General features: G+C 32.9%; 1 non-coding gene across 1 annotated transcript; it reads right to left on the bottom strand.

Moving 5' to 3' along the window:
- Positions 1-6,535: 6,535 nt before the first annotated feature.
- On the bottom strand, positions 6,536-6,698 carry LOC145271505 (U1 spliceosomal RNA). The gene has a single exon (XR_013865916.1). It is a non-coding gene; the product is annotated as a U1 spliceosomal RNA (small nuclear RNA).
- Between the last annotated feature and the right edge of the window lie 4,123 nt (positions 6,699-10,821).

Raw genomic sequence — 10,821 nt, forward strand, 5'->3', positions numbered from 1 at the left:
CTTTAAAATCCTATAAATGAAAATTACTGTTTTATAGAAGTAATATCCATCTTATCTCCAATTCAGCTTAACATAAAATTATTTGTAACTATAATCGTTTACGTTATTAGACTGTTAATACTTTATCCTTAATGATCTCATTTCTATTATTTAAAGAATATGACTTTTTGTATATTTTCCCAAAATGATTGTAACAATGTACTGTTATCTTAAAATATTTTTCATATATTTCTAAGTTGATTGTAACAATGTATTCTATTTATTTTGTTTTTAGAAATCATGCCAATGGAATTGATTAAAGTAAGAGTAAGTCAGCTTGTTTATATTTAAGTCACTACATAAAAAGCACAAAACGTCTTGATATAAGTAATAAAAAACTAAAGTTAGTTAAAGCAATGGCAGCTGCTGCCTTGTTATCTTAGTGTACAAAAGACGAAGGTAAAAGGTAAGAAAATCACAGTAAGAATAGAATTCCACATAGGATACAAGAATTTGATTGTGCTTTATGACGATTGTATTATGATTAGCAAAACGATAAAAAGTGGGCGTATGCGCCCTGAATGCCATTTAGGTTTGGCAGACCAACTACTCTTGTGGAACACTAAGCAGTTTGTTGACAGTCTACTCACAGTTGACACCCTTCTCAACTGATCTATGGATGTGTGATCCCAAAGAGGTAAAAAAATAACTAAAAAACGACTAAGAGAGTGGATTATGTGATTCAACTTTTTCTATTGATCTTTTTTCCTTAGGTTCAACAGTTTGAAGGTTTTCACAACTAACGTTTATAAAGCAATGTATTGAGATAGTTTTCATTTGCTGCTTACAGTTTTTCACAACTAACGTTTATAAAGCAATGTATTGAGACAGTTTTCATTTGCTGCTAACAGTTTTTCACAACTAACGGTTATAAAGCAATGTATTGAGACAGTTTTCATTTGCTGCTAACAGTTTTTCAATATATATAGCAAATGATTGTCATTAAAGGCAACATAATAAACTCTTCTACCCACTTGGATGAGATTTTTGTGTTTCAAGTTATTTTTAAGCGTTTATTTACTTTTAAAAAATCTGTACCGTGTCTTATGTTAGAAGAAATAAAAATGGGTGATGTAAAACAGTCATCTAAGATGTCACGATAATCGCTCAAAAATCGATACTTAAATAAAGTACTGGTAGAAAACCACAAAATTAACATTTTTGAACAGTTTTGTTATGCCCAACCATTTTTTACGTATCTTTAGTTAAATAATTTGTTAAGTGAAATTCCAAATAACTATTTGAAAAAAATGAAAACAAAATCTATTTGAAAAAAATGAAAACAAACACTATTTGAAAAAAAAACACAAAAAAAAACGTAGGAAAGCAAAAAATAAATAAATAAATAAAAAAAATGATATGAGCCACCTATCTCTTCCCCATTCAACCAAAAAATTGAAAACTGCAAATGATTACAGGATTTTTTTTTTTTACACGGTGGTCACCACTAATTAAGTCCCGGAAGCCACTCAGGGATAAGGGTTATTGCAAGTACAGTACGTTGGTGTGGAGATTTAATGAAGTGTTTACTTAAGAGGGCGGTTCATTAGGAATTTGGTTGGACTTGAAGACATCCAGGTTGTAGTCAGGTGGGAAGCAGGGGGACGGAACAGAGTATTATTGCCTGCTAACTGGTCATTAACTCGGTGCTTATTTTATGTTAAATTTATATAGGAAAGTGATTCCACGTCCTAAAATCTTAAATATTTATTATTATTTGTCGTGTCTTTGAACGATATTTTTTTTAATTGTTGAAACGTAATAGCCAAAATACTTACATTTTTATTTTATTTTATTTATTTACTTTTTAGAGAGTAAACAACGCTTGGTTACATTGTAAAGATTTACAAATATATTTTTCTACATTAAGATAATATTAATTTGTGATGGTCAATAAATATTTGATCATTTTATGTAAACTTTATAAAAGGAAGTGATCCCCATTCTAAAATTTAAATATGGGATAAAACATACAAAATCAAACGAAATTCTCTAGCGAAATAATCGGTAAGTGTAGACAGAAAACAATTTTTATGTTAAAACAATTAGGTACTTGTGCACTTATGTTACCCTGCTGAAATAACCTTATTATTCAGAAAGCCATTCTTAACATGGAGAGAGGAGAATGTTTTGTAACTATTCTGTACTTCCACCTAATAATTTAATAAAATATAATCTCGTAAAATTCGAAATTAACTTAAAAATACGATTTTTTAAAATAGAAGAGAAACATAAGTTGATAATCATTTAACAATTAAAGACTGGAAATTATTTTTATTTTGTTTTGTTTTTGTGTGATCATAAGTTGATAATCATTTAACAATTAAATACTGGAAATTATTATATATATTTTTTTTGTGATCATAAGTTGATAATCATTTAACAATTAAATACAAGAAATTATTTTTTGTTTTTTTTGTGTGCTCATAAATTGATAATAATTAGGGACTGCCAATTAAATTCTGGAAAATTAGGGTTTTTGTGATCAGTTTTCTTCGAATTGAATTATTGTGTTTACGGTTCTCAGAAATCACACAAGTGTTTTCCTTTTTTTTTTAGATTTTTTTTTAGATTTTTTGTGTAAGAAAAAAAAGAAAACAAAAACTTATCTTTTATCCCATGAATTAAAAATAAACAAAATAAATTGTAAATTCACATTTTATATTCACGTTTGTTATAAATTATATAGAATCAATATTTTATTGCAAAATAAATTTGTTTTTTAAATATTTTTATTGCAAAAAAAAAAAAATGAAATGAATAAGCATAATTTAATATTTAAGGTTATTAAAAAAAAATCGGATTAAAATATTTTTATTGCAAAAAAACAAATGAAATGAATAAGCATAATTTAATATTTAAGATTATTAAAAAAAAATTCGGATTAAAGGTGTAAACAAAAAACGGTACTTGTACAGTTTAATGAAGACATTAAAAAATGAAAATATCGAAAAAAGGTTATATTGTACGATCTTCGAAAAAAATCATTTAATTTGATCAAGTAGTTTTTTTTTTTTTTTTTTTTTTTTTTTTTTACATCGTCCCCATCTTTAATACTAGCTTTTCTTCCTTAAATTCGAACCGTTTTGTTGGGTATCATAACATTTTTTTTTCGCTGTAAAGCAAAAACTACTTGATGAAATTAAGTGAATTTTTTATTCGGAGAACTTCATTCCATAACAGATACGTACAATTAAAATTTTTGGATATTTTCATTTTTTTAATGTCGAAAAACATTTAAAAACTTACCTTTCATTTCAGTTCTAATACGAAAAAAAAATCGGGTTCAAGCCTTTGTTCTTTTGTGTTCAAAACACAAAAATTGTTTTTTTTTTTTTTTAAGATTTCTTTAGTAAATTGATACAACTTTTGTTTTGTGTGTGAAAATCATTAAGAAATAAAATATATGAAAATATAAAAGAATCAACATTAAAAGATGAAGAACACGAATTAAACGTGAAATTATTCAAATAGAAAATCAAGTGGTAAAGAACAAAGAAGTTAAGGTCATCGTAATGACACGGTGACATCATTATTTCGTTCCTCGTGTAAAAATGTCTTTATTATTAAAACGTATCGAATTGTTTTCCTATCAAGTTAAGATTATATTTGTCAATGTTTAAAGCTTGTTTTCGATATCTTTTGTAAATTTCTATTTTGTATGCCTAATTCATTAAAAATTAAAACATAAAAATCACATTTATAAAAAAAAAACTGAACATTTCATTCTTTTTTGAAATAGTCAAACTACTGTTAACATCCGAAATGAAAATAGGAGTGTGAATAATTGAATAATTCAAACCGTCCTTATATGAAAAAAACAAACAAAAAAAAAACGTGAAGTTAGTTAAATTACAAAAATAGATTTGGACCAAGAAAGTAAACTATAATCTTTACATTATGAAACTTGAAACTGATTCAGTTAAACTTAAGATGACCCGCCTGACAAATGTCACAGTAACATTTATTGAGTGGTTTACTACCAACATTTTGTTTTATTTCTTATTTTGAAGCGATTATCGGGTCTTCAAAGACATTGCGGTACGCTTTTCTTGTTCTCCAACAGCGTTCAACATTACTTGTTTTTCGAACGGAATAAACATTATACATTAACTAAAAAATCTGAAAATTTAACCATTCGCCCATGTATGGAGTATTGTTGTCATATTTGGGCTGGTGCATCTGTTACTAGTCTCTCGCTCCTAGACAAGGTCCTGAACTGTCATTTAAGCTTCAGCCTCTCTCCCATCGACGAAATATAGCATCCCTCTGCCTGTTTTACAAGTACTTTAACGTTGAATACTCTGACGAACTGCAAGCACTTGTACCCCCTCAACGTAATTACCCTCGACAAACCCGACAAACAGCAAAATCCCACCCCTCCACAGTTGTGATCCCTAAATTTAAGAACGCCTTCTACTCCAGTAGTTTCTTGCCCCTTTGAATTCCCTTCCGAGTTCTCTTTCCCCAACTGTACTGACATGCAGAAGTTCAAGTGTAACGTGAACCGACATCTTGCTGTCCAACTCCCCACCTAGTACCCCAGTCGCTTATGTCCCTGATAGTAGCCCCCTACATCAAAGTGACAATGTGCCTTGTTTGGGGGTGATAATGTAATAAAAGAAAACCATTAAAAATACAGAATTATACAGAATGGAGTTAGTGAACATTTAAAAATGTCCTCAATGTAACGTTCTTTGTTAAGAACAAGAAAAATAGTCTTTTGGCATTTTTAAAAAATTGATGGAGATTTCCCTCTTTCAGAAATGGCTGCTCAGACCATCACTGATGATCATTTCTTCATTTTGAAAATCTTTTCTGCATTATCAGGTATTCTCACAAGGACTTTTTCATTTTGATGCTTATTGGATGTTGAAGTGAGAATAACTTTTCATCTGTGAAGATGATGTTATTGAGCGTGCCTTGTCTGGTAATAAGGTTTAACAAGAGTCGATTTCTGATGAGTTTCTTTGCAATTGTGGCTGCAGAGAGAACTGTCGCTTTTGGAGCTTATAAGATGACATTAATAGGTCACGTCGACATATCCTTCACATCGTCCTTGGTGATGTTTGTGCTTTGTTCGCCATTTTTCTCATGCATCTTTTTTGGATTTCGTATGATTTTCCCTAATTTTTTTTTTTACACAGTGATCACCACTTATCAAGGCCTGGAAGCCTCTCAGGGATAAGGGTTATTGCAAGTACATTACGTTAGTGTGGAGATTTGATGAAGTGTTTACTTAAGGGGGCGGTTCATTAGGAATTTGTTTACATTGGACTTGAAGACATCCAAGTTGTAGTCCGGTGGGAAGCAGGCAGACGGAATAGAGCTCCACGGGCGTGCAGTTCTAAGAGAGAAGCTTTGTTCATTGAATCCGCGTTTTGATTTAGGCACAGATATAGAGTAGGGGAAATTTTTCACAGTGGATTCAGCTAGACGGGTGTTTTTCGTGAAAGATTTGCGAGGGAGGACCAGAGATTGGAGTTCAGAGGAGCACCTGCCATGGAAATAACGATAAAACAAGGATAGGCTCGCAACATCTCTTCTGTGGGAGAGAGGTTGCAGGGTAGAGAAAAGGGCATCCCCCACTAAGCCACAAAGTCTATTTTGTACTCTGTCAAGGCAGGATAGGATGTTTTTAGCAGCTCCTGCCCAGATATGGCAGCAGTATTCCATGCTTGCCTTTTATATAGATAGAGAATTGCATCAGTAGTGAGATATCTTCTGGAGCGGTAGAAGGATCCCGCCATCTTTCCAGCGACCTTGGCAATAGACTTGATGTACGTGTTCCATTTCAGATCAGGAGTAAAGGTCAAACCCAGAAGCTTGTCAAAACACGGGGGCTCACCCAGACGAGAGCCATCCATCACAATTGATGCCAGAGCGTTAATTTTTTTGATAAGTTTAGGTGTTCTTAAGGTGTGGGGACGTTGTCTATCTTTGATCAACGAAGTTTCCAGGTAATTAGTAATCGTCCTTTTTATAAACATTTTGTTGATTTTGAGTTTTGTTTCCCCAGCTTGAATATTTCTTGTGCACGTCATTCTCATGTTGATCTATGGTTAATCTTCTCTCCAATTCAACAGACATTGTTTTAAAATTAACATCTTTTGTTTCTAAAAAAAAATTAGAAATCATACATTACATTATCATATAATGACAATTAAATATTAAATTTATTTTAATGTTATCATAAGAAATAGTTCAGAAATTTTGTAACAGGGCTTATGCCCACACTGTATATCGAAAGAAGACACTTTCAGTAGCTGTAGACGACAGCTAGACGAATTCCTCACGATTAAACGTTGATTACATTTACATGCAAATTAGATACAATCAGAACGTTGGAATTGAAGTGGATAATAAACTGGTCGAGAGAAATTGCCTATTTCTTGGTATTACAGAGATTAAGGGTGATTAAGCGGAGGGAGTACAGACCTACGAGTGAGAGGTACTTGGAAGAAGTAGGGAAGGATTTCTGATGTTGATTGTATTATCGGGGTGAGCGCGAACGCAGACCCCACACTTAGAAATAGCATGTCCGAGTCATCCACATTTGGGACGATCGCAAAGGTCAACCCAACCGCAGTGCAATGGATGGGCCTCGCTCTGGGGGAACGACCTTAATGATCACCGTTACCCCTACATCAGGTAAGTATATTTTTATATGCGCGCACCACTGTTTTTATATCACACTTCTATACTAACCACCGACAAACACCAATAAAAAACTAAAATACCTCCACATAATTCTCAACAATATCAGTATATCACATTTCATTCACTAATAACAACAATCATAACAAATAATTTACTATCATTTAAACTTACCATAATTTTCACAAAATAACTCAATTCTTAACGAAACTAAAATTATATTGTACGTACCCGTTATGGAATGAAGGTTTCTGAAAAAAGTAACTTAATTTGATCAAGTACTTTTTTATAGAGGAAATCAACTTTTATTGTAATCGATCTATCACCGCCATTTGGCTATTTAGGGACACGAGGAGGGGTGGCTTTATACAAATGACAAAATGAAAAAATGATTTAAAAAAACACAGAAATTCTGTAAAATAAGTGAAAAATATATATCTAAGCATTTTTTCTGCTCATGTTTCAAAACAAAATAATCTCGTCAAAATTTGACAAACTAAGTGATGATTGGAGTTATCTTCTCCTGGCGTTCCTTTCTCCTAAGCGAAAAAAAAAGATGGCCGTTACCTGATCGATCTCATTAAAATTTGATTTTCCTTCGTAAAACAAAAAAATAAATAAAAATAAAAAATAACTGCTGGACCAAATCAAGTGATTTCTTTTTTTCATGAAAACTTTAATCCATAACGAGTACATACAATATATTTTTTTCAATATTTTTATTTTTTGATGTCTTGATTAAAGTGTACAAGCACCCATTATCATATCAAAGCACGGATGAAACAAAAATAAAATAAAAATTATGATCTAAAGAGTTATTTTCTCTTACATGAGCAGTAATTTAAAAAAAATGCCAATAGACGCTATATATATTTTTCATATATTAATCTCATAGAAAAATTTGCGTCGTCGTCGTCGAGGTAATCGGTAATATAGCATAGTTCCTGACTTTACTATAACAGTTATTTTAGGCAAACAACGCTTATAATTAATGTAAATGATATGAAATATACTTTTAAAAGTTGTATTTGTACCGACAGAAGGAAAACAGGTTTAGTTTATCAATTTTAATGTAATTACGAAAAAAAAAAAAACACCAATTATTTATTCTGCTAATTTGCTAGCGATCTTTCAGAAACACATTAAAAATAACCAACTATTTATGTGTAATTATTTTATACACTAGAATCATGTATACAGATTTTTGTACAAATAAATTTTATTCACTTTTATTTTTGAGAAAAAATATTTTTCTCAGTACGCCACACACAGTTTTATGTACACACACACATAATCGAACACATACTATACACACACACACACACACATACACACATATACACACGCGCGCGTGCGTGTGCGTGCGCGCGTGTGTGTGTGTGTGTGTGTGTATGTGTGTGTGTGTGTGTGTGTGTGTGTGTGTGTGTGTGTGTGTGTGTGTGTGGTAGTAGGTGTCCGATTATGTTTGTTTCATTATATGATACAGGATTAGCCTTATTAAAAAGACACCAGAAGACAAGAAACATTTAAGCGTGGTAAGCCATGGAGCAAGTCCATGTATTTATTTTTACTAACCACAAGGGACGCAACTCTTGTATTGTTTTATATTAAAGAGTTGACCGAAGGGGGCATAACTCATAATATGACATCCCTCTTTTCCAAAAAAAAAAAATAAAACAAAAAGAATAAAAATTACATAAGGAAGGAACGTTGACACTAGTACAATAGTGTGAGAGTCCAACTAAGGGCTGTTCTCATCATAAGAAAAAATGTTGAGTGGTCTTATTATACGACCGGATCTAGATACTTTCTGAGTTCCAGGATGAGTGTTCAGTGTTTTGTGGGATGATCAGGTTTTAGGACGATGTGGTAGTCACTTTTAAAATGTCCTATGCGATCGAACTGACTTGCATATGCATTTTTTAATTCGATGACGGAGTTAATCGGATCTTTCTTTTGTTGAATGGTGCAGTGGAGGCTTATCAGCTCCAAGTCTCTGGGAGAAGGTAATCCTATGATTGTAGGCCCTTCTGTTGTGACAACAAAGAATTTTAAAGTTTTCAACTTGTCTTTGTGTCCGCATTGTATGTAGATCGATCAATGCTGTATTATGTTTGAGCCGTTGTATGCTGTCAGAATCGTGTGCTCTTTCTTTGTGGAGCCTGGAATGGGTTGTCCTAGGTCATAAACTCTGTTGGGAAACATGTTTCGAAAAGTTCGTAGAGGAAGCGTATTCCCTTCTGCACCTGTGTCCACCTTTGCTTTGAGTATACGAGTACCTGGTCTATTGGGAAGCTTTATTTTAAGTTCCGTTATTATTTCAGTACGCTCGTCTTTTGGCTGATGAATCACATTAAAGTTTAACTGCTCAAATTCTCTATACATCTCCTTGGGCTCAGATTTTACTGTTCCGCTTTCTGTATCTGTTTTCTTGCGGCTGCTTTTGGCTGTTCGTCGTTTTTGTTTGGCTGTATTTTCTTGTGCCCTCCTTTTTGTTAGTGCAGACTTTCGCCCAGTGGTTCTTTTTGCCACACGCTGATCATGTGGTGCCCCAGGCTGGACATTTTTCTTTTTCATGTTTATTTCCACAACGTCGACATTAGCTTGTTTTTAATGCACTAATTTCCTGACAATCACCTCGAATTTCATCCATTTGCTGCATGTGGTTAAGGGACGCTTCGTGCGTTCTACCACTATTTAAGGCCTCTTGGAGTGTAAGCTCCATGCCTTTCAAAAGTAGAAGTTTTTGTAACTCCGGGTGTCTGGTGCCGGTAATCATTTGTTCAATGAGACGTTCTTCAGTCTCTTGGTTATCCCTAAACCTGCATTTTTTTGCCTGTAGTTTACATCTAGCCATGAAGTCGTCGATGCTTTCCGCATTCTTCTGTTTATATTCACGCAGATAGAAACGTGCAATACGAAAATTGGTTTGGGGCTCTAGACGCTTCTCAAATTTACGCCAAATTACCTTCGGGTTCGTCCGGTCAGCATCATCGTCAAATGTCCAGGCGTTATATTGCCGTAACCCTTCCTCACCAGAAAGCAGTACAATGTGGTCGATCTGCTTCTCGACGGGAATGTTTTTTACTGAGAAATATAATGCACACCGTTGCTTGAAGAATCTGAACGATTCAAATAGATTCTTAGACTCCCAGTGCATAACGGGTTCGCTTGCATTAGAACTCATTTTACTTTAATTCAATTATTGTTTTTTTTTTATATTAGTATTATACTAATACCCCCCTTTTTTAAAATAAAAAAAACAAAGAAAACAAAACAATGACATGACTGAATGAAATTGACGAACTTACTTCGTGCATCGATTTTTTTTTTTAAGATGGCGCTTGTCGTCGTCACTACGTGCGTTTACGCGCAACACGAAGACTGATGTTTTCTTTTGCGTTCATTCTATTTGTGGATGGATTTCTTTTCTTTCTTTTTTTTTAAGAAAATCCCCGTAGCTGCTACCATATCCGAGTATGTTTGTTTCATTATATGATACGGAATGAACCTTATTAAAAAAGACACCAGAAGACAAGATACATTTAAGCGTGATAAGCCATGGAGCAAGTCCATGTATTTATTTTTACTAACAACAAGAGACGACACTCTTGTATTGTTTTATATTAAAGAGTTGACCGAAGAAGACATAACTCATATGACAGATCTGTTTTTGGTGTTTTTATTTAATGTAACATGTTTATTCAGCTCGAAAAACATACAGTGTTTACCGATGTATTGGAAAGTTAAAGATGGCGCCTGACTCTCTCGTTGGCATTGTAGGTTTGAGAAAAGAAGTTAAAAACAAAAACACTATGCAAAATACTGTTGAAAACTCACTCAATATATGTTACCGTGACATAAGCTGACATATATTCGGTGGGTAACGTAAAATTAGTTGCAGCCTTTTTTATGTTTTGATTTAATACAAAATATCCTTAGTAGTAGCGTCCTAAATTATGAGATGAAAAAAAACGAACGAATTTCTTAGTAAAATAGAGTTGTCTCCCTCTGCACAATGACCTTGTATATATAAAAAAAGCGCCCATTTAATATCACTTATTTTTTTTTAATGTAATAAGGAAAAAATAACAACTGCTTGAAGCATTTCTTTTACTTTGCTAA

This window comes from Euprymna scolopes, chromosome 46, assembly GCF_053919585.1.
Source record: "Euprymna scolopes isolate OS-2025 chromosome 46, ASM5391958v1, whole genome shotgun sequence".
NCBI lineage: Eukaryota > Metazoa > Mollusca > Cephalopoda > Sepiida > Sepiolidae > Euprymna > Euprymna scolopes.